This window comes from Camelus ferus, chromosome 8 (assembly GCF_009834535.1).
Source record: "Camelus ferus isolate YT-003-E chromosome 8, BCGSAC_Cfer_1.0, whole genome shotgun sequence".
Classification (NCBI taxonomy): Eukaryota; Metazoa; Chordata; class Mammalia; order Artiodactyla; family Camelidae; genus Camelus; species Camelus ferus.
This window is the reverse complement of record NC_045703.1, coordinates 44487721-44513231: the sequence shown is the minus strand read 5'-3', so window position 1 is coordinate 44513231 and position 25511 is coordinate 44487721. Positions and strand designations below refer to the sequence as shown.

The following is a 25511-nucleotide window of genomic DNA, read 5'->3' as shown; positions in this document are numbered from 1 at the left end:
CAAACCTCCTCCAGCTATGTGCTGGGATTTGCTCTGAGGATGGCCTATATTCCCATTCCCTGACATGATGGCCTTTGGGGCTGAGGATAGAGTAGGTGACCAAGTGCCAACACAAGGGCTGCAGGAAGGGGAGGTTGTAGAATTAGCAACATCTGGGCAGTGGTTTGTGACTAGAGAGAGATGAAAAGGAAAAGGATATGATATAGGAAGGGATTCTCTGTAAACCTGCCTTTATATTTAAAATTTCATTGGAGTCACCAGGTTTGCAACACAGTCCTGTGATGTGCCCAGACGGCTAGGTATCATTAGAAAATATAAAGGTTTTAAGGAAGTGTTTCATTGAAAAGGTTCGGTGTTAATTTTACATGCTTTATCGAGCAACTAAAACGACAACAAACATGATCTGTGTCAACAGTATCCTAAGTTCACATTCTTACCATTATTCTGTACAGAATTGGATCATAATCATTTATTTACCAGGTTTATAAGATGTTGGCTCTGCGCACCCCTGACATCTGTATGGCACCAACAGATCTCTAGTCCCTTCAAAGAAACAGAATGCACCAAGGGACCTCTCCTCCCACACAGCCAGAAGATGAAGTTTTCTGTAGATTCACCGAGTACACAGTGTTCTTGTTCCTTTGCTGGACTGACACTAATAACTGACCACAGGAAGCTGCAGGGCCATGCCCTCAAAGAAGCTCAAGTATCTTTTGTGTTGTCGGTTAGCTGGCTAGGGGTGGGGGCGTGCCGAAATTCAAGGCCCCATTTTCTGCAGGAACTCATGCAGAGTAGCAAACATTCAGAAACATTAAAACTTGAGAAAAATGAATAAATGGCTGATTTGAGGTCACTGATCATTATTGTAAGTTATTTGTTTAAAGTGGATTTTGTTTTGCAACATTCCCTTTTCTCTTTCCTCTGACAAACATAGCATGAATGAAAGGTAAAGTGAATAAAGCATTTAATCAATCATCCAGGGGCCAGGGCTGAATTGCTTTCTGTTACACATTTGCTGCCAAGTTCACAGAATCACGTTTGTTTTCAATTATTTGTAATATGCTTTCCCAGAAGAATTCATAATAGGGTGTTTAGGCTCTGTTCCCTTTTCTGTTAATGACAAAAATACAACTGTTCCTCCTTAGTGAAAAAGAAAAGGAGTTAAATTAGGAAAATTGTTATGAATATCACTATTGGGCTTAAGAATTTTTTGGTTTGTTTTCTTTCTAAACTGGCTCCAATGAGAAATGGCAATAAGATTGTTTTATCTCTCTGTTCCTCTTATGATGTTTATTTCCAAAATAAAAAGCTAACATTAACCTCTTTTTTGAGGTAGTTTATAATAATGACACATAAATTATTAAAAGAAAGCATATAATATGATTATGTTGCTTTTGTAATTCTAACAGCTGTGAACTTGGTTCCTTGAAATAAAAGCACACAGTAAGTTCAGTGAATGCTCACTGACCAGAATGCAATGCTTCCAGTCTCTCCACTTCCAAAATTACCTTTTCTCTCTCATCTCAGACTTCCCTGTATCTTTTCTCTAGGCCTACCATATCCCACCACTCTCAGCATCCCTGCCATCTTCAGTATCTCTAAATCTGATAAGGTGCTTATTAGAGACACAGACTCATCAGTAGGCCAGGACATTCCTTATTAGATGCCTAGGTATGGCAGTCTTTTGAGAGACACAAGTAAGAATCTCTGAAATTCTATTTACAGGTGTCTCCAATGGGCTGAGTACCTATGTGAAAAGATGATGTACAGATTTGTCCTAGCCTGGTCATCTCACTCCATAGCACAGGGCCAGAGATCACCATGCCCCATGCTCCAGGCCTACCTTTATTCACAATGAACTAGAGTACATTCTTAGAGAGCTGGTTTTGAAAAATCTCAGGCCTGTGATTGGCATTATTATTGATGAAGGTTTATTTGTAGGTTATTCTGAAAATCAATTTTCATTCCCTTCTTCCCTGATAATCCACCTTCTTTTCTGTTTCTAACTCTTTCTTCTCTATCATAATTAAGCTCTTTCACTGGTTTATCTCATGACCTTTCCATCCTCTGGGTATTTACTTTAACTGAAATAGAATTTGCTTTTAACTGCTACGTTTATACCCCTGCGTCTTTAAAGTTCCTTCAATGGGTCTCAAAAGTATGTTATGTTTTAAATAAAATTTAACTCATTCTCAATTCTAATTTACCACCTTGCTCTTATCTGAATCACTTCCTTCACACCTATAAATCCCTATTTCCTTCCAGTGGTGTATTTAAGAAATGATAGCACTGACAAAGAGAAAGGAAAACATTCTCTTATAACATAAATATCATCATCAATTTATACAATCTCTGCAGAGTGCACATATATCACCAGCAATCCCATTTTTCCTTCAAATAAAAACACAATGCATATGTAGGTCAACAACCCAGTGAGCAATTTTTAAATAAGCATTCCAGAGTTTATACATCCAAATGAATGCTGTTCTTTCAAAATAATTATTTTGGAGTGTTCTATTTACAACAATAATGCTTTTTCTTTAACCATTTTAATACTCCTTGTGTTTTTCTTTATTCCTGAAATTTTTCTTTAAGTGGTGGGAGGAAGACTATTTCAAAAACAAAGGCTATTGGGGAAAAGAAAAATAAGTCACATAAATTGAAGATCAGGAGAGAAACTTAAAAACTCAAATTGGAAATAGAGAAAGGTGCAGCTCGCAGAGCCTGCTGACATATTTCCTCCACCACCCAGAATTCCAGGACTCCTTACAACTTTCATATTCCTAAAGAATCAACTATAGGGAGCTGTTGGGGAATATTAAACATTTAAGAAAGAAACTCTTAACCAAAGATAGTTTTCTTGAGAAATCTTTTCACTCCTCAAATCAAACCCTTGTAGCCCACTGAAGACAAATAATCATTCATCATGGAAAGAATTTTTTTATGTCAATGTCACTTACAAAAAAAACTTAATTAAAGAAAGAAAATCTGAAAAAATAGACACTATGCTTGAGCCTTAAAGATGATTTATAATTCTGCCTGCTGCTGTTTTCAGCCACAGTCATTGAAACACAACAGGTTAAGTTAATTTCAACACATTGTCATGTTAGTGTAAATTCACATATTTATAAAATAACATAACTTATCTTTACACATCATTTGATGGATTATGTTAATATTTTTTTCCTCTTTAACTTTGATAAGCAGAAGAACAATTACAGGTCATCTAAAATGTCCTTCCAGCTTGTGGAATAGGTTGTGTTTGTGATTCAGTGAACATCTGTTTGACAAATTGAAATGCTAATTATGACTTATCATGTCCATGACACCAAATATCCAGATAGTAATAAACATTGGCGGCTAACTATATTTTTCACTCAGATGTTTGGCATCACGTAAGACACTCCCTCTGTTTTACAAAAAAACATTAAGTACTTCTTGAATTCTGGCACATTATAGTGGAGGGGAAACTAATGTGAATAATGCAGTGCGTGCTTCTTTTTTTTTTTTTCTCAATATGTAAAATTTGACTGGCAAGGCTTCTCTCTGGCTAAAATGTAGAAGTCAAATTGTACTTAAAACTAAATGTCCTTCAAAGTTTTACCAATGCAGCCAAAAGCCAGAAGCAAAAACTAATTCAGTAATTTATATCATAATTTTTTTTCAAAGCAAGTCTCTAAATTCAGAGTTTATCCTTCAGATATTATTTGAAGAATGAACCATTGGGATATATCTTTGAATACATGGTATTTAAGATCTGATATAACAATTTGGAATGTGAATCTTGAAGGACATAAAACAGTATATGCTAGTTTGTTTGCTTTTGTTTAATGTATAACAGAGGTTGGGCTTTTCCACACCTTTCCTGGAAAATCCAATCAAGTTCTCTATGAGCCTCCAGCCCCTTCCCCGATATTGTTTTTTAAATAACAAATAACATTTTAGTTTTCTTAGGAATCAAATGGAATTAGCAAATAATCCATTGCTTATTATATAAATTTCACCAAGGTCTGACTGTACATTTCCCAGAAGATTATTTTCACATCTTGCAACAAAGAGAATGTGTAATGCCTGCAATGTTCTTGTGAGAAATCTCTGTCCAAAACTGTGCATTTGCTCTTTGATTTTACTAGTTTTACCTCTTCTCTCTGACCTCTAAAGGTTGAAGTGCCTCAGGGCTCAGTCCTAGGTTTGTTTCTCTTCTTGGTCTTCATGCACTTCCTGGGTGACCTCATATAGACTTAACAGTTTTAAATTCTCAAATTCATATATTTCAGCAGTATTTCTCATCTGAACCCTAGAATACTACATACTATCTAGTCAACCTCTCCATAATGTCTATTAAGACATTTCAAGTTTAACATACCCCAAACTGAACTCCTGTTCCTCTCCATCAAAACTTGCTATACCCACAGTTCTCCCCAATTCATTTAACTGCAACCCAATCCTTCCAGTTGCTCATGCCAAAAACTGCAGACTCATCCTTTACTCATCTCATAATCTCACAACTCCTGGAAAATCCATCAGCAAATTCTCCTGGCAGATCCAACTGGTCAGGAAATCCTATTGGCACTACTTTAAAAAGTGTCTTTTATTCAGACAATTCTCACCACCTCTGCTTCTGCCACCAGCAGGCTCTCAGTCACTATCATTTATCCCCTGAAGTACCACAAAATTCTCCTAACCACTCTCCTGACTCTACCCTGCTCTCCTAGGTTCTAAGATCAACCCAACACAACTGGGGAGAGAGAGATGGATAGAAATGGAGAATGACTATTGATGTGTATGGGGTTTCTTGCTGAAGTGTTGAAAATGTTCTAGAATTAGATTGTGATGATGCTTGCACAACTCTGTGAATATACAAAATACAATTGTACTGTGCACTATCAATTTTTGAATTTTGTCATATGTGAAATGTACCTTAATAAAGCCTTTTTTAAAAACTGTGAAAGATCTGGGATTTTGGATTTTACCTAATCTGCAAGATAATAAGTTAGACTGACACCGTTTCATAGATTCTGGCAGAACATATGAGACTCCAAGAACAGGGAAAGGGGTCTTTATCACTCACAGCACAGGAAGCAGCACGAGCATCAGCATACTTGATGATACCAGCCTCACTTTGCAACACAGAAGGATACAACGAGGACCAGTTGATACCTGCACTCTGGTGTGTTGTGTTACAGCTGAAGAACACTGAGCATAAGGAAATCAAATCTTTACTCTGGGAGGATACAGACACCATCTATATCTTCCAAGGCTGTAAGAAAACCTGCCTTTGGCTTCACAAGAAGACACTATCATTACTTTCTAAAGTTGTTCACTCTATTAATAGACTTGAAAAGGTAGTCTGGAACAAAGGTGATCGATGCTTCTGGTTTCAGAATTTATAACCAAATTTACCAAGGTTTGTCATCTGAATTTACACATAAGCTTTTGACTCTTGACTATTAACTAAAATACAACTATTCAAGAAAACACCATAGGAATTAGAAGATTTTAAGTTGTAATAATTTAAAAAAAGGCATGTATGAGCTGATCTTATCATTTAAGTTCATCTTACTTAATTCTCAGGGTTGGAAAGGAATTACTATGCTCCTCATTTTTGCAGATGAGGAAGCAGGCTCAGGGAGGTTAAAGAACTTGCCAAGAGCAGACAGGTTAAAAGTGACAGAGTTTGGACAGCCCAACAGTAAGTGTGTGCGGTGGGGCCATGTGGGTGAGCTGGAACTGGCGGCCCAGGCGGAACGCACCCTGCCACAGACGACTGCTCTGCACAACTTCAGCCCTGCAAACCTGGAGATCATATAATCTCCCCAAAAGCACAATTTACAAAAGTTCATACAAGCACCATTTAGGAAAAACCAGGTTGTAAACTTCATATATAATCCTGCTCCCCAATATCCTGTCCATTGCTATTAGGCCTCCCAAAGATTTCCAAAGGCATGAAGCAAAGAATAGCATGAAGGCGTTCTGAGTCTTTCTTGAATTTTCACTCTGGACCACAAATATTAATAAGGTGCTGTTTGTGATAATGAGCACAGCTCCCCACTGCAGCTCCCCAGGATGAAATCCAGTCACCAAGGGGAAACACAGAAGTCTGTGTTGGTGCCCTCTCAGGAGGGGACACGTGACAAACAGGGAAGCAATTCCCATATAAGATTTTTTTCAAAAACCACATTATAAATGTTGATTGTATAAATGTGATTAGGAAAAAAAATCCATTTCCTTCAACATTCTGCTAATTATTTATAGATTATCAATTAATATAATGAAAGTATTACCTAGTTAAGCCTAAAATTTCATAGGACATTTAGCTGCATATTCAAGCAAAGATTAATCGGTTTAGGGAACTCGTAAGTTCTGCTTGTAAGCCTTAAGAAAAGACTAAAACACCATTTAGTGGTCCTTTTTCTCACATAATGTTGCATTAACCATAATTTTGCAATGAACATAATAATTAGTAATAATCATAAATTTGATTTTTTTTGCACTTGTTTAAGCAGTGAAGCAGCAAATAAGATACCTTCCCTTTATCTCAACTGAAGTGATTACCTCAGAAAGATTTGAGATTTTAGGTAACTCATAAATCTTTAATGGCTCAATGCTTCAGAAAATTAACTCTGGTTTATTTCAATCATCATTTCAAAATATAGTATTTACAATTTGCTCCTGCCTTCTGATTTCTTTGATCCACAGCCTTTTCCATGGTTTTCAGAGGCTCCAAATATAATTTTCTTAAAACCTATTTTATAAAGATTTTTAGAAGGTCTAATCTAGAGCTTCACTGACAAAATGATTTTAGTTTTCTAAAGCATACAGTTTCCAGATTTGAGGTTATTTGTGAGCACCACTTTCCAGACCTCTTAGCTTTTACTCCAGGTGTCATGAGGCTCTGCCAGTTCTAATCTGTAAAGTTCAGAGAGATCTTTGGAATAGCAGACACACTACTGAAAACACACAGTAGACAATGACGAAATCAAGCTAGAATGGAAAGTTGTTAATCTACAGAAATAACTCACGCTAAATTAAAATATCCAAAGTAAGTAAAAATGTATGGTAAACAACAGTATCAGGGAGGTTTGTAATAAAAATTGAAAGTGTATTTGCAGAAAACTCTGAGGTGTTCATAAAATAGTAAATATTTTTATTAAATTGGTAAGTCTCCCAACTTAACAGCCTGGTAGACGAACTTCCCAAAACGGAACAAGCACAGTGAAGAGGCTGAGTCATTTGTTTTTGTAAGTGCTCTGTAAGTAATTATTTCTGAAATCCCAGGCCCACCATCGGTGAGGGACAATGGGGAAGGAGGTTTTGCACTCAGCAGGAGCCTCTAGACTAATATGTATTCCCACCCACTATTACCACACCACACAGTTTATGCAATTTCACTTCAGATATTGTTAATCATTTCAGCATTCAAAAAGTCTCCTTGAAAAGTCCAGCCAAAGGCACATACTGATTCATGCGGCTTAAAAATATCCTTGCAATTCAAAAGCTATTTTTTATTAAAGGCAATAAAGAAGTAGCATGAGAAAACATTAGGTACATTTGGATTCTTCCAGAGTGCTTGCTTCTGCATTTCCCTGTACATTTTGCCTTTGTTCTGAGTCATGGAAAATGCAATAGCCAAAGACTGTGTGGACTTGTGAGGATACTAATTTCCTTGAAGATCTACCAACCAATTGGAAAAGACATGCTGAAAAGCCTTAGAAAGATCATTTGATGGAGGATAAATAAGCCTTTAAACAAAATAACACTGGAGACAACAGTGAAGTCATCTGTGGAGAGAGGTTTGACTTATAAGGTCATAAATCATATCTAAAATCCAGACGTTTTATGGTATACTAATCATTATGTTTTAGTAAACACTGTAAAAGTATTGTACTTTTCTTGATTTTTTTGAATCAGAAATCCCATAATATTTTTATTTACAAAACATTATACATTTTTACTCAGTATGATTCTCATAAAATCTTGTAAGTTCAAAACTTTACTAGTCTAATCGTGTCAATTTTTACGTGTGACAATGTTTCATGGAACAAAGCTCATTGTTTTATTTCATTTGAGTTTCTTCTTTTTCTCCTTTTTGGATAAAATACTTTTAAAGCTTTAAAAATGGTAATCTATTTAAGGATTTTTCAGTGATTGGGTTTAGAAATCCCCAAACATTTAAAACTCAGTTTTCAATTTTAACTTTCCATTACTGTGTCAGTGATGACTCACTGATATAGAGACACTTGAGGATAGAGAAGGAGAAGGGGAGAGAATCGAAATTTGGATATTTAAATAATTTCTTTTGATTTTCTTTGAAAGGAACCAAAATATGTATCTGAGGGACTCAGGCTGGGACATGCTGAAATCTGCTCTGACAACACTAAATATGTTCTCGACATGTTTGATTTTCCTATGAAATCTGGATATTTCTGGTTATAAATAAAACTTCTTTATGATATTAGCATACAAGTGCTGGAAATTATATTTTAAAGTTTCTTAAGTTGGCTATATCACAGATATAATTACAGCCAGTATAAGTGATACATAACTTTCCATTAATTAAAACAATATGAATTTCTATATCGCTACAGAAATATTCATGGATGACAATAATGATATTTGTACAAGATGTCCATTACAGCATTTTTATAATCATGAAAAGTTGGAAATAACTTAAAGAATGAGCATATGGTTAAATAAACTGTAGGACACCTACTTTCTAATGAAGTACTACATACATCACAGTTAAAATTTAAAAACACATTGTAAATCTACCAATAGTGAAATGGAAAAAAATGCCTACAGTATCATAAGTGAAAACGCAAATCACAAATAACGCATAGAGGATAATCCTATTTGTGAAAAAAGCAAGAATACATATATTATACATGTTTCATATATGCATTACAAATGATATCTAGAAGGATACATACCAAACCATTAATAGTTGCTAGCAGTGGAAAGAACAGGGCAAGAAGTGAGGACTCTCTCCTTCATCTTGGCTATTCATCATAGTGCAATTCTCCTCATATAATTACTCTATATAATTTTGTACTATTTATTTTTAAATTGGCATTTTAAAAATATTGAAACAAAACTTTAAGTTTTCTATAAAATTTTTGCTCCCTTAAGGAATTTTAGGACTGGGTCTCTCACTCCTACGCATCACCCACAGAGCCTATTAGCACCACTACTTGTCCTGGCTTCACTTCTTCCGTTCTTAAGAAAAGCATTTCAAAACAATAACACGTTTTCTCAGTTTTCAGCAATTTCTCATCAGTTTTCAATTCTTAGAGAGATTCTGACTCCATATATTCTTGGCATATTATTCTAGTCTATTAAAATTTCCTCAAAGACAGAATCAGAGAAATTAAGAACAGATATATAACAGACAAAATTCCAGCTTTAAATGCCATGAAATTGGCCTATAGATAAGTTGCTTGTCTTTTTAATTGAACTAAAATAACTTGGTACAGATTGTTCATTAATTGGATGCATGCCTTTCACCTATGGCAAGCATGTCTGAATGCTGTGCATCTGTAGATTGGTTTAGAATTGACAAGGGTATGCACATCCAGTATTTTATTTGGTATCACAGCAAAGCTAGTGAGTAGAGGGAGGAGGACTCTTTACCCAACTTACAGATAAGAACACAGCTTCTAAGAAGGCACATCAAAAGCCCCAGAAAAAGTAAAGTCTAGAAGATTACAGAGACTATGAGTAGCAGACCTGGAAATGAAACTCTATTTTTGGTTTTTACTTCAAATCCAATGCACTGCCCATTAGACCACGACCACTTTCATAAGACGAGCACTCTTTCTGAGACTGAAGCCATGCAATAGGTGGATCCATTCATTTGGCTATGACTATTCAGGGCACCTTTCTTACTTTCTGCATCTTAGCCTGCTGATGACAATGCAATTCTCTCCACAATCAGATACTGGACAAGGAGTCACACTGATGCTCCTTCATGGTGAAGGCAAGAAATTTTTAGATTACTCCCCTTATCATTGATCATGTCAATATTCCTCCTGTATTACATGAACGAGTCTGAAGTTATCCATTCAGTCAAGTCTACATGATAATATAAATTTCTAGGTAGGCTGAGGTTAAGTTCATGACTGTAGCTAAGCACACAGGCTACAACATCATCCTGGGCTCAAATCCTGGCTCTGCCATTTATTAGCTGTATGACCTTGGACAAGGTGATACCATCCACCAATTCCCTCATTCATAAAATGGGAGCAATGATAATGTCCACGGCATGCGCAGGAGGTTACTGTGGAAGTTTGATGAGTTAAGAGATGCAAAGCACTTAGAACGGTTTCTGGCATATGTCAAGTAATCAATAGATATTAGCTATTCCCACTCAAAATATACGCTGGGGAAAATATATTAGTTCGAATCACAGGCCACCTGACAGTGCACTTCTGTGTGGCAGTGGGCTGGCTCTCCAGTTGGCTAGGAGTACATTCTTTATGTCAACCATGCAGAAGACCATCCAGCAACAAATATGGGTGCTTAAGTCTGTCAAATAATTCAACCCTGCAGATATGCCTGTGCACTTGACATCTGAGGTTGACATCAAGGTGGACATACTACCTATCCATCTCCAGAGCTCCTCCTTGGGTTAAGTAATACTATCAGGAAGTTATAAGTTGAATCATATTATCTTAATTCTTCAGAGACACATACAGCATTATTGAGTGAAAATTTTAAGTTTATATCCTTAACTTTCTTATGTGGTAGAAATAAGTAAGTAACAGTACTAGCTATGTTTGAAAATCTTGCACTTCTGCTGTCTGAAGCCTTTGCATAAGGACTGCATAAAATGCTCTCTGAGAATTCATTGCCAAGAAAATGTTTGTCTTCATAATTTGGAAGCTTTCCTTTGTCAGACAAGGAAACTGTATAATTTAACATTTCTCTCTCTCTTTTTTTTACCTCAATTGTCTGAAAATTCTGAATTAAATTAAGAGTTCAACTGCAATAACTAACTCATTCCAGATGAACAGTAAATGTGGACTTCTTTTCAATTTTTTTGCTCAGTTAAATGTTCTTTTTTTGATGAGTTTAAAGTTGTGTTTTGTTGACATTGCTCTTGGAAATTAGAAGAGGTATAAAAAGGGATACCTCTTTAATAAACAATGGTAATACATTCATTTATTTTATCATCTCTCCATTCATTTGCTCTTCTAGTATTATCTAGTATAATTGAGCACCAACATCTGCTAAATATCTGAGAAAGAATGAAAAATTAAATAGTTTGTAAACCTGTAGCATAAGAGCATGGGAAAGAATACATTTAAGAAAATCATTGGGTGTTTAGAATCAATATGTGAAATTCATGCTACTAAAATCATTTCTCTGAACCTCTGTTAATTCATGCTCCTTTAAAAATTGTCTTCTAATCTGTGAATGTAAAATGAAGCTACTAATTTTTTTACAAAGAAATAAAAAAATCTTACAACTAAATGAATGAAAAATGCTTTAAATTAATTGCCTACACGTATCACAACAACACTCAGGAGATTTTGGGACTCTTTAGAGCTGTGTTCAAAATCTTCAGTACATTCCTTTGACTAATTCAGTATTATAAAACTTTATCTTTGAAGATGAATATTTCTGGGGCAGGGTGAATAAAAGTCATTTAGAGTCAAAAGTGGTTAATAAGTCATCAATATAAAAACAACAGACTCCAAGAAGAGTTCCAAAACATTTTTAACAACATTTCACTTATGACAATGACTATAGGATCCTTTTATACCTCCTATCACAATAGCTTGGACTTACAGATTTTGTTTTGGTATGTGAATTTCAAAGCATTGCTTAAAAATTCAAGTTACTTTGCAAGCACACATCATGACCTGTGCTACAGAAGCTTAGAAAGGAAGCGGTCTCTGGTTTCCTCAATAATGTCTGTAGCCAGTTTGATTCTTTCCTTTTCTTTCTACTCCAAGAGCAACTCTTTAAGAGAAAAGATTCCATCACAGCTCTCAAAAATCTTGTACAAATTGCCAAACTGCTCATCATATAATAAAAGCCCTAGGAGGTCAGAAAAAGAAGAAAGTCTAAGCTGCATTCTGTAATACACAAAAATTAATGATAACAATGCCTCTTTTGAGTCCCCACCTTGAGCCAGATAATTTACCTAAATCGTCTCATTTAATATGACCGATGTTAGAAAACAGGTATTTATACTTCTCCATTTTGAGATAAGGAAACTGAACTCCAAACGGTTGCCCAAGGTTACACAGCTTTTGGCTGCTAGACCAAGATTCCAAACTAGGGCTGGTTTTAAAGCCCGTGTGCTCAAGGACACCACCTGTTACTATTCAAAAACTCTTCCTTCTCCGTGGATCCCAACCATTTCTGCCATGGGAAAAGCTGGTAGGAGAGAAAGTCGACTGGCAGTGCTTTGTATTAAACATGCTTTGTGTTTCCTTGGGAATTTTAGAGGCTGTTACACTCACTTAACCATGTCTTTTTGAAATGAATAAACAGCAGCTGGAAAAATATATTTCTTACAGAGCATTCTATATACACCAGACAAGTGGAAAAAAAAAAAACTCAATTCCAGATGTTAACAAAAAATTATCCAGATGCTACAAAATGATCATCCAGAACACTAGAGGCAAAAGAAAACCGAGGTGGAAATTAATTTCAGAAGAGAAATCAAAGTGGAGACACCAATTTGGTTTTGTGCAAATTTACAAGAGACTGGTTATTTCTCTGCTTTTTAGAAATTACTCTCATAAGTGATGGAACAGGGCTGCAAAGTTAAGTGTTTTCTGACTTGGGTAATTAATGCACAGTCCTCAAGATAACACTCTCGGTCCCCTGTAGCATTTTTCTTACGTGTTCTTTTCAGGTTGAGAAAGCATAGGTCTCTTAGGTACCCCCAAGAGATGAGATACACAAGATGAAACTTGTCATACAAATATATTTTATCTATTAATATACTTATGTGGATGTTTAAATTTGAGTCCAGAATAATTATCTTTTTGTTCTTGATTTTCCTGGGAGTTTCATGTAGCTCTAGCACATAAATGCAAATACTATAAAATTCTAAGGTGCTACATTGCTGTCACAAATTTGAAAGCTACCTGGTTCATTGGTCAAGATAGTCAAACTCGGTAAGTTAAATCCCACTTTCTACTTCCAGGCAAGAATAATCTGATTTGGCTGTCAGCATGGAAGATCTTACATGTATGTGTACATGATGTAAACTGTGGAGTGAGAAAATGCAAAAAAAGAATAAGGCATACTCCCCTCCCTCATGGAACTCAAGAGCTTTTAGCAATGCCTAGAAAACAGCAGCATCTTTCAACCACTTAATGATCTATGAAAAGACAGTGGGAAAGATTTTCTGTTAATTGATGGCACATAAAATATACAGATACTTTTTAAAAACAAATACAGAAAACATCTTTTACCTCATCTTCATTCTTGTTATTTGATTTAAAAACAAACAAATGAGCAAATGGCATTTGTACTCCTATCTCTAGAAACATCCTTTTGTAGTTTCCCTTTAGGGATCTGTATGAGCGGTAACCGTATCACTGGGAACTAATAAGAATTTCATTGAGTTTTGAGTCTTTGGTTGTTCTTTAACCTTCCAGTCTTCTAATAGGATGACTTGTTTACTTCCGTTTCTGCAGCTGTGAGTTCTGGACAGAGCTGTACTGACGTTATTTTTCAAAATAACCCCAAATCCTCATTCCAGACCAGAATATCAAAGTATTGTTTGGTTTGGCATGTATTTTACTGATTGCTCTGGACCTAATTATTTTATATCTTTTCAACCTTGATTTGCATTTACCTTATGCTTTACAAGTCCCCTCTCTTTCAAGTGTGGACATCCTATTTGTCATTATTTCACCTGCTCCCAATTTTGGAGTCTAAAGTGCCTGGAGATACTGTTACTTTGATATTTTAAAACAAATCTCAGTATATTCTAAGCTGATATCAGTTTCTCTCCACATTCTGCCTTTGTTTCCTCTTTTGATAAAAATCTGGATTTGGCTGAAAAATCACCTGTGCTATTTTCAGAAATGAAAGTTAGGCACCAACTGTGCTATTTTCCAGTGATAGAAGTAAAATGCCCTGAACCATCTCTCCTCTCAGTACTAATGCAGGGCCTTAACCGAGCAGGGCTGAAGGTGATGATATCTGGGTTCCCCTCTCTGGGATGTCTCCAAGACACTAGTGAGCCTTGGCAAATTTTAGCAGAGTGGCTCTGCAGGTAAGAAGATGGGTATAAACACACTACATGCCCAGGACACCATTTCCCCTCATTCTGCTACCACTCTAATGGTTTGGCCTCCTGAGAACACCATTTGCAATCCTCTGTCCAAGTTCAGATACTCTCTATGTGGTCACAGAGAGGTGTTTTTTGTGAGTTTGTTTGTCTATATTTAACATAAGCCATGTTAGTAGTTCTGTAAACATCAGACACCTAGTGGAATTAACTAGTAGAGACTGTCATAGCACCCAGACAACACAATGTAAGTGCTGACAAAATGGGTCACAGTGGTCCCTCGGTATCCACGGGAAATGGGCTCCAGGACCCCTACCCTGCGGACACCAAAATCCACAGATGCCCAAGTCCCTTATATAAAATGGCATAGTACAGTCAGAACCCATCGATATGGAGGGCCAATTATATAGTCCTTTGTTTTTGGTTCTTCTCCCTACTATCAGTTCTATCAGTTCTCTTTCTATCAGTTCTCTGATGCTTTCAGCTGGCCATTGTCTCCAGAAAAATGAGGATTCTTTCCTGAGTATGGAGCCCTGCTGACAATGAATACATCCATATTTGACCAACTGGACTGCTTCACCTGTGACAGTAACTTAGAGGTTAAACATTACTCCATGCTTGTTTCTGGGAATTATTAAAAAGTTACCTCCCAATGGAAAAGACTGATCAGAGCAAAAAAAGAAAGAGTAAAACACTGAAACTCCAGTAGTAGGTCCCTCAAGCTAAAGAGTGAACCCCACACTGCATAAGCCTTATTGGAAAATAATTACAAAACAGGATACATTTTATAAACTAAAGCAAAAAAGCCAAATGCTTTCATTCTTTAGGCTGATAAACATCCTTATTTTTTATTTTAACAAGGACTTAGCCATAATTATTGTACAGGGAAAGAATTCTGCTCCCTTAAAATCTGTTTCTGCTATATATTTCTGCAAGGCAGGTGTTTGGTTTTTTTCTGAGTGTAAGTTTAAAACTGAATTTTCTTATTCTGAAACTGTTTTACAGCTCAGTACAGACAGCCTCTCTACTCAATTTAATCAGATATTCAGTAGCTGAAATAATCACGGTGAGTCAAAGCGACTGCTATGAGCACAACCTGTCTCCCATCACTCCTTCCCACATTTTCTAGGTGGCACCATTCAGTTCCCTAGACAAATCACTGCCATTCTCTCTCTTTCTCTCTCTCTCTCTCTCTCTCTCTCTCTCTCTCTCTCTCTCTCTCTCTCTCTCTCTCTCTCCCCTTCCCTCTGTAACCAAGACTTTTCTGTGCTAGGCATACCTTTACCACCTTGTCCAAGACTCCAAGACATTTTCTCTGATTTACTGAATCTCTTTTCTTATCCACCTCCTCTGAAACATAATGTCTTTTATCCCCTGCACCTAAGGGAGCATTTGCAACATAGGTGATGATCAGTATTTGTCAATGGAAAAAAATAGCTAAGTGTTGAGGACTACTCACTGCCTATATAAACCCATAAAATTTATTCACAATACCAAATCACTTGCTGGTTGAACTGAAACTGTATCCTGGCTATATTTTTAATGTCCTATTGTTTTTGGTCATACATTTGCTTAGTAGTGATTAATGTGTGAGCTGCTCTACTGCAGTGAATTCAACACCAAATTTTATCTTGCTAGGAGATAAAAGGATGCAACATAATGAATTATAAGAAGGAAGAGCAAAATGTTTTTCATCCACTGATAAAATGAACAAAGTAGATAAGAAAGAAAGTAAAATTAAATCACTACTATGATTTTTTCCCTTCCAAAACAATAAAGGGTTTTCCCCTTAATAAAATCTTCAAGAATTTTCACCAATAGTCTTACAATAAGATAATTCATACTGAAGCGAACAGTGGATAACTGCCATAAGATGGATGCCACGTTTAAAAATAATTGAAATGCCTCTGAGAAGGTGGCAGCTGTCATTCCTGATACAACTAATGTCTAGTCACACAATTATGCTGTACGTTTAAGGGCACTGGAATGTGTTAGTGTAGAAACACAGATACGCAAATTCATGGTTTACGTTCTATGAGCCAAAACTACTCAGTTCCCAAACTTACTCCTAGTTAATGGATAAACCTTCAACTCCCACGTGGTTCCCCACTACACCTGATGTAATGCCTGATTATTCATATGAAAGTTCTATTTATATTCCCCCCACCACCAAAAATTAAGAAACAGATACAGTACGACTCATTTTAGCTTTATATTCACCATATTACTAACCTAGTAAAGAAAACCCTTCACAAAATAACTAGTTTAAATTATTATACTTGTAAATTATTGTTTCAGTGAAGGGACTTGATTTCCTTTCAATGCTTTTGCTAAAAAATATGTGTACAAGTGAGGTTATGCTGAGGACAATTTAAATTTCTGCAAATATTTCTATTCATGCTTTGGCATATATTAGTTTAAACCATGTGAAACTGCATATTTATTGTCTAAAAATAGTCAAATATTGGCAATTTCATGTGGCTCAACCTAATAGTAAGCTTGGTTTTAGAAGGCACTTATCTTTTGAATAAGAAAATAAATAATTCTTATTACTGAATGAAGCTGAAGAACAAATTTACACAAGGGGAATATAATTTTCTAACTTGTAATCTTGCCAGGGTTGCCATTCTCCTTTGCAAAATGAGTATCATAGGAGTTTTGCTACCCATGATTAGAATTTAAATTGTATGTCTTATGTGATTCCCAGGTAGCAGAATTCAACAGTCACTCATCACATTATTTCCAATGAAAATATTTGGCTGCAGTCTGTCGGCCACGGTGCAAAATCGTACACATCCTCAGGCTAGAATGCTTTGCAGTAGATTTTTCTCCAGTTTTCATTTCACAGCAAGGGCTGTGGTAAAGCAGCTACTTATACCCTTTTAAGTTTGCTCGTAGAGTGTAATCATAACTATTCCACTCCTGGGTTACTTGTCTCAAGGATTTTTGACAATAGCTCTAGTATTGAAATAGTTTCTCTAAGCTTCAGAGGCTTATTTTAATAGTTTCAAGATCCTAAGATCCTTTGTTGTATTTTTCAAGTATACTTCAGTAATAAAAATAATAGTACATTATCTTTCCTGTGTGAGATTGGTTAACTGACATGCCCTTAGGTTTTTCCCAGTAGAGGTGGTGGGTGGCACTTAAATATTATACAGTGTCACACAGCCCTTGTGATCGCGCCAAACAAGTTATTTAACCTCCATCAATAAAAAGAAGAATAATAAATATTTTGTTTTCAAGTGTCTCCAAGGCTTTGGTAAAGATCAGATGGAAGAGGGTGTGAGTGACAACTGCTTTGTAATCCATGAAGCACCATACCCGAAATAGTCATTGCCAACATTATCAGTAACAATAACAATAGTACTCATGAATCCTCTTCTTTCCCATGGGATTTAGACTTCAACTGAAAGACCTAGTCCCTGCTTTGGTAATGCAAAAAAAAAAAAAAAAATGATGAGACCATTAGTTCTAGTATGACCTGCCATTCCATCATGGACTGACTGTTTGCTCAGGATTTCAGGCTTGATTTTAAAGTCAAATGATGTCCAATGCACATAACAGTTATTTTTCCCTCTCTTTCTTTACACAACAAATACTACTCCTGCTTCATAATTTTGTAATATCAATATGCTTTAGAACTGGGACTCAAAATACTGACAACACTTTATAATTCCCAGTTCAGAGAACTTTAACATAGGTTTTTTCTGTAACAAGTTGCAATGAGTATGAGTATAACAAATGGAACTCAGTTTACCCAGCTTTCTTGAAATTTTTCCACAAGGTGTTAGCATAACAAAGCTTGTGCACTAGTCTCTGTAATATTTATGTAGAAGAAAAGTGTTATTGGATGTACAAGGTAAAGACTGTATATACAATATTAAATCTTATTTCATCCTTTGCAGATTTCCTTATATAATAGCGATGTTAGCACCGACCAGTCATCTCACAATCAGAGGTAGGCTTAAGCCAACGTTAGCTACTGAACTAGGGTATTTACTATCCCCATTATACAGGTTACAAGGAGGCATTTCCACAAATGACTTAATTTGATCTTTATTATAGTCATGTGAACTGGCCAACGCCTGCAGTAGATTGCTGACTTATTTGTCCAAGCCCCATGGTTAATTTGTGGCAAGGCTATATCTGAGAATTGTACCTAGTGAACACCCTAAAAGACAGTAAGCTGTGTCTTTGTGCCTTTACCACAGCCCTACACTTCCTTACCCAGCTCAACAGAAGTTTATTCTTCTGTTCCATTTTAGTAAATCCTAGAAGATCCTATACTACAACACTGAGATAAACAGTTCTTAAAAATTGGTGTTATCTCCTCAAGATTCCATTCCTATTCGGTTTCTCTAGATGTCATGATTTTTCAACAACACTGCATTACTTTAACAAGGATTTATTGATATTTTCTAGACACCATATTCTTGGGAGGAGTCTATAAACTGACCAACAGAAAGGAGGAATACAATCTTCTTAATTTTATTTTTAGTTTATTTCAAAGGCATGTTTTTAAATATAATACAAATACTTTAAACGAATTATGGATTTTATGCGCATATAATTCTAAAATATTTCAACTAGAGTTGAAACACGCTGGGGTTTTTTTCTGGAGGGAGCCCTGTAAACCTCTGTAATGAGGCACTTTGACGTTGTTGCTCCAGGTCCTAACTGGCCCCATATTGGTCAATGCAAGAATTATTTTTAGAGGAAGGAAGTCTGAAACCCCAAATAATTATTTCCCTAAATCTCTCTTCATAACCTATACAAATTAGTGACACCCTACCGCTTCTCCATAAGGGAGCAACTCCAAGGGTAATTGAGAAAGGCTGGTTCCTCATTTCCATTCCTGCATTTCCACACAAACTCACATATACAATCATGCTATACCCCTAACAATATCACATCAAAGAAGGATCTCAGAAATAGGTTTTTTTTTTTTAATACAGTGTTGGGTTTGTTTCTTCATTCTCCAGTATTTGCAATTCTAAGGATCATCATAATGTCAGGTGATGAAAAGAAGGAGAAAAATATTCTGCCTGTATATATAAAATTCTGTCACATAGGAAATCAAAATAATATCAAAGCTCTGCACACAGTTTACAGAAAAAAAGGTGTCTTCAAGAATTAGTGATGGTTTCTCCAGAGAATTTTATACAAGCCTGCCATGTTTCAAAAGCAGAATCAAAGTGAATCTAAGTTCCAATTGAGTTGCAGTCCAGGAGAGAGGAAGGCTTTGGTAAGGAGGAAAGGAAAGCATATGTATATAACTTAAAGATCTCTGTATGAGGAAACTGAAGCAAAAATTACTATGGTAACCATGAATATATTTAGTTAGCAGTCAAGTGACAATCCAAGGAAATTAAAAGGAATAATCCCAGTCACAGAAAGGGAAGAATCTCAAATAACAGAAACACATTTACTGCAATTTAAATTCTAGGAACCCTAAAGCAGTGCCATCTATACAGCCTCATTCTTGTCAGTATTACTAATGTGATTCCATTCTCTCAGCTGCTCCTTCAACCATCTATAACTTACTTATAGCTCAAAGTTTATTTACTCAACTCAAACTCACACACAGATTCAGTCCTGACAGAAAAATATTAGTCTCTTTCTTCAGTTAGAAGGAGTCAGAGTGTCTGATACTCTTTCCTAAATAACTAATAATTGGTTCTTCTCCAGGGTTTGAAAAAGCTGGAAAATATCTGAACAATGAGCCAAGAGGAGGGCATCAAAGTCACCAGGAGTACTTGTTTGACATATACATAGAGCTTCCTGAGCCGTTTCCAAATCTATTGAATTAATAACCCTGGTCCCAGAAATAGCTGTCTTTCAAACGTGATTTCCAAGTAAAGCCAAGTTTGGGAGGAAACACTGCTACAGTCATGGTTCTCAGTGGTGCCTACAAGTGGTGGTTCTTGTTAGCAGTTTTCAATAGCATTTTGGGGCAAGTGTTTTCAGCAGAGGCAGCACTTGAGCAGACAGTAGCTCTAGATGGAGCTGGCTCCCTGTGGCACTGCTGGAGAGGTAGGTCTGCACAGCTGTACCCACCAAGCTTTTTTCTTTGACTGGCCTTGAAGTAATGGAGGCTTCCTGCTGTCTGTTACTTCACACCCTAGAACTCCTACTCTGGAGCTCAGGATCATTCTCTCAAAGCAAGGTTCCTGCTGAGCCTTCTCTTGGTACTGAGACACAAAATTGCCTTTCTAAAATAGAACTGTAAGAAGGTTTTTGTTCAACATCTCCTTTTGTTTACGGCCTGCATAACAACATATTGAGTTATACTGTTACCCCTCCATTGTCCTCTATTATTTTTCTTCAACTAGGCCCCGAGATGTGATTTATCTCATAGCTCAGTGAATTTCTCTTCTCCCTTTGGGGGCAAGTCCAGGATGCTAGCTGCAGGACCACTCTCTTTCTTGGAAGTGGTTGAACCTAGTTATCTAGGGGACTGGGTGTGTGTCCTATGCTACTTTTCCAGTGAATCCACATGATTAAGATTTGTGGATCTCTTGACAGCAATGTGGGGTGGAAGGTAGAAAATGGATCAAGCCAGAGGGTGGAGGCAAAAGAGTGGGGGTGGTTGGAGCAACAAATAAAACTAAAAATAAAAAATAAGCAGAGATGATGCTGTTAAGATTCAAGAGGTCAGAAGGAAAAGCTTAAATGGTCTTCATTGCTAATATGGACAGAGGGCAGTATTGAAGTTTGAACATAAACGCTGAAGTCTGGGGCTGGGATATCCTTTAATAAGGAATAAGGGATAAGGATAATGAATTTACTTGAGGAATCTTTCAGACTCAAAAATGATACAATTTTCAACTGAATATGATATTTTGGAATGTTCTAAAAGTTTTGGCACATGTCTCCAAAATTCTATAGACATGTGACAATGTAATAAACCTTGGACTCAACTGATTTGATGTTAATCGCAGAAGATTATTGTCTATTAATGTCCTATACCTGTAACATAAACATGATTGCTTAATTAGTGGGTCATAATTGAGGCATGTTTATTTCATAATACTTTGTTTCACAGACGAGTCTTAAAAATACTCTGCTCTTATTTCCTTTGTTCTCTGACTTAAATTTATATTTAAAGGGTATGTGAAGATTTGGAAGCAAAGGATCATTCAGTGCTTAGTCAAAAATGTACATTTTAAATCATGGGGTATATTTAGACACTGTTGTCTAAAATAAACCCTAGCTAATAGAAGACAGTAAGACTTATAAATCAATAAAAAGGAAATAGACAGGGCATGAGGGCATGTGCAAATAAAAATAAATATGAGTGATGCAATGAGAAAGTTGTTTCACCTCTATGGTATTCTTCCCCAAAACCCAGAAGCCCAGTCTAATCATGAAAAACAACAGGCAAACTCAAAATGAGTAATATGCTACAAAAAAAACCTGACTAGTTCTCTTAAAAGCGATCAAGGTCAAGAAAAACAAGGGAACATTAAGAAGCTGTCATGGATTAGAGGAGACTAAGGAGACACAATGATGCAATAAATGCAATGTAGTATCTCATATTGTATCCCAGAAGAGTAAAAAAGGGCATTAATGATAACATGAAGGAAATCTGAATAAATCTATGGATTAAGTAATAGAGTATCAGTGTTAATTTCTCAGTTTGACAAAATAAATGGTGGTTATGTAAGATATTATCCTTACTGGGGGCCAGGTAAAAGGGACATGGGGATTCTCTTCTTCTTATGTTCATATAAAGTTAAAATGATTCTAAAATAAAAAAGATTTTAAACATATATGAGACTATATTTCTGTGTATAGTAAATTATAAAATTAGCACCAACACTTTTAATGGTAACAACTAGACCAACTGGACAAAACATATAAAAAACATTTATGTAAAGCTATCTGACAGCTATAAAGGAGATGGAGAACCAACTTTTCAATATCAAGAGAAGAAAGATGTCTATAGAGGTAATTAGCATATTGTGACATCCTTTGCCTGTGGGCATCTCCCTGTTCAGAAGACATGGCCAAGAGACTGAGCAGTGCTTTGGAAAGCCTAGCTGTATTACTAGGAGGACAAAAGCTGGATTCCAGGACTTGCATGGGTGAGACTTGGGTAAATTCTACACACTTTGGTTTAGACTCCAAAGACAGGAAGCCTAGGATGAGGATAAACTAGAATCAAAGCAGCTGTCATGGGAGTGCAGCACAGCTTTGCGTCATTTAAGTGTTCACAAAGGCCAGATATTAGAATTATAAAATAAGAACTCCTAAATAATTGTTACTTTATGTTCAAGGACATAAAAATAGAATATTAAAAATTTGAATATAAGTTTTATTATTAAAAATTCAATAGATGTATAAAATTTCAATATAAAACTAGATACTAAACTATCTTAAATGAACCAAAAAGGAATTCTAGAACTGAAAAATATAATAAATGAAATTAAAAATCCTATGAGTGGTTTCAATAGTAGATTTTATATAGCTAAAGAAAGACATCATGAACTGAAAGTAAGCCAGAAGAAAATATCTACAATGACGAACAGAAAGCCACGAGTATAAACAAAAGAATGAGTATAAACAAAAGAGAGTATAAGATACATACTGTACACAGTGCGAAGTTCTAAATTATTTTAAATTGTATTTCTAGAGGAAAGATAATGGTGAAAGGGCAATATCTGGAAAGTCAATGCCTGAATTATTTCTTGAGCTGATAAAAGACATCACTCTGCAGATATATCAACTAAATAAATCCCAACCCATAAAATAAAAAGCTATCATATATGTCATCACTGACCAATAGAACTTTGCACAATGATAGAAATGTTTCATTCTATGAAATCCAATGTGGTAGCTGCTAGTCACATGTGGCTACTGAGCACTTGTGTGGCTATGTAACTTAGAAACTGAATTTTCATTTAATTTGAATTAACTGAAATTTAAATTAAGTAACCACATAATTCTAATGAAGATTGTATTTGGAAGTGCAGATCTGGAGCATTATAGTAAAACTCCTGGAAAAAAAAGATTAAATGCTTTAAAGAAATAAAAGAAAAGACACTACAAAGGACAATTATTAAGTAGTTACCTTTTCTACATAAACAATGGAAACCAGAGGACAATAAAATGTGCCAAAAGAAAAAAAATGACAAACCTACAATTCCATACTCAATAAAAATATCCTTCAACAGTGGAAGTGAATTCTGTTACATGCCTAGTTTAACTCACAGGGCAAACTGGCAGATTTGCATATTGTCTTTGAAACTTTTGAGATACTAAGAAACTTTTGTTTCTGTTTCCCTGTACTCTGAGAACTCATCTTCTCAATGGGGCTTCTTTGGCTCATCCAGGGGGACTTTACCACTCTCTGCACACACTTCTGTTCTGGTATTTATACTATCATTTTGCACTTACTGGTTTATATGTTTGTTTTTCTTACTTGACTGTCACTTCTCTGGAAAGATTTGAACATAAGCACCTAATAATTAAATTTCAGATGGTATTTAAAAGTGAATCATTTTGAAACTAAAAGTTAGTGACAGTGAGATTTATCTCATAGTCACTTTTCTGGAAAATACTGGAGAAAAGCATCCAAAAAATTTAAAATAGTCCCACATATTATACTGTAGGTGACATCCAAAATTGTATTACTATAGAACTGAAAGATGGCTTAAGGGCAATTTATATATTAAACTAATTTATGTATTAAATAAATTCAATCTCAGAGATTAAGTGGCCTGCCTAAGTCTCAGAAAAACTAGAGTCAGAATCAGAGCCCAGTCGTCTAATCCCAGGTACATTCTTCTATATCATAATATTTCAGAATTAGGAATCTTTCTACTTATAACAGAAGTATATCTATGTCTCCTGTAACCATTCTTGAGTTTAAAAATTATCAACTTTTTAAAAATATCAACTTCTGGGTCTTTACTAGAATATGAAAGAGACAACCTAGGAGTCAGGGGACCTGGATTCTTATCTCAGCCTTGTTACCAGTTGATCTGGGAGTCTTGGAAGAATATCACCTACCTTCTCAGGACCTGTTCATTTCAAAAAGTAACATGTTTCACAGAGTAAGATATAAAATGAAGCAGATATTCTAGGAGAGGTCTAAATTTAATTCATATTCTTATATATTATCATTCTACTTCAAATATTTTAAATTACTTTCTGTTTGTTCCTCACCTTATCCACTTTCCAATGACAGAGAAATAGACTAAAAACAAAAAAACAAAAAAAAAAATGTCACAGAGAGAGCTGAATAAACTTCTTAAAAGTCATCATCAATGATTAGTTTTAGTGAATGTCTAAAACAATACATGCAGGTAAACAAACACAATCTATCTGTTCCATGTTGTCAAGTTGGCAGGGTCTAAAGGATGGAGAACCACCACTGATGCAGGAAGAGCATGCGTTGGGGATATGCATGTAACTTGTATTTTACATATCTATCTGGGTACATTTTATATTGTTCCACAAATTTCTGAATTGGACCATTTTTTAAAGGTAAAATATAGCTTTATAAATATTAGAAAATTATTAGTTCTGGATAAATACTGGATCCAGGAGAAAAATAATACAAATTCAACTCAGATATATTCTCTCTTCACTCCTTCCCTACTCCCATATCTTCTGGCCAATCTGGCCAGGAATTGGATGCTTCTGGGCACAGAGCAGGTTGAACAGCTGTTTGACTCACTGCTTTTGACTCCTTGTCATTTGGCAGATTGAGATCTCTGCTGAGAGCACCATTTGGATTTTTTTTCACCCAAAACTGGTATTTTTGAACATGAAACTGAAATAAAGTGAGGCACTAGTGTACAGTTATAGAGTAATAATGCCAAAAGAGAGTGTGACAGATTTATGTCAAAAATCTAACTTCCCCTCAGAAGTGTTTAAAGAGATAACCCCACATTGGCTGAGGTGGCCATGACAGAGTATGAGTATGGGTTTTCTGAAAATGTATATATAAAAAATGATACTAGCTTCAGGTGTATGAACTAGTGAAGAGAAAATATCAGACATGAGTAAAAATAAAGATGCATATAAGCAGGCAGGACAAAATGAGACTGATTAGGAAAATATAAGTAGAGAATCCAAGAGAGTCAGTAAATCAAGGTTTGGGTATTTGGGAGGAGACTACAATACTACTACTACTATTGCTACCACCACTACAACCAACAGTCTCAATAGTTATTATTATCACTACAACAGCAACAACAAAATAGTTACATAATGCTTACAGAGCAAAAGTATATATGTCAGCACT

At 35.7% G+C, this 25511-nt stretch overlaps 1 protein-coding gene across 2 annotated transcripts in view; it reads right to left on the bottom strand.

The window, feature by feature from the left end:
- Positions 1–25511, bottom strand: part of LAMA2 (laminin subunit alpha 2) — a 516055-nt gene that overhangs the window by 330787 nt on the left and 159757 nt on the right. The window lies entirely within an intron of this gene.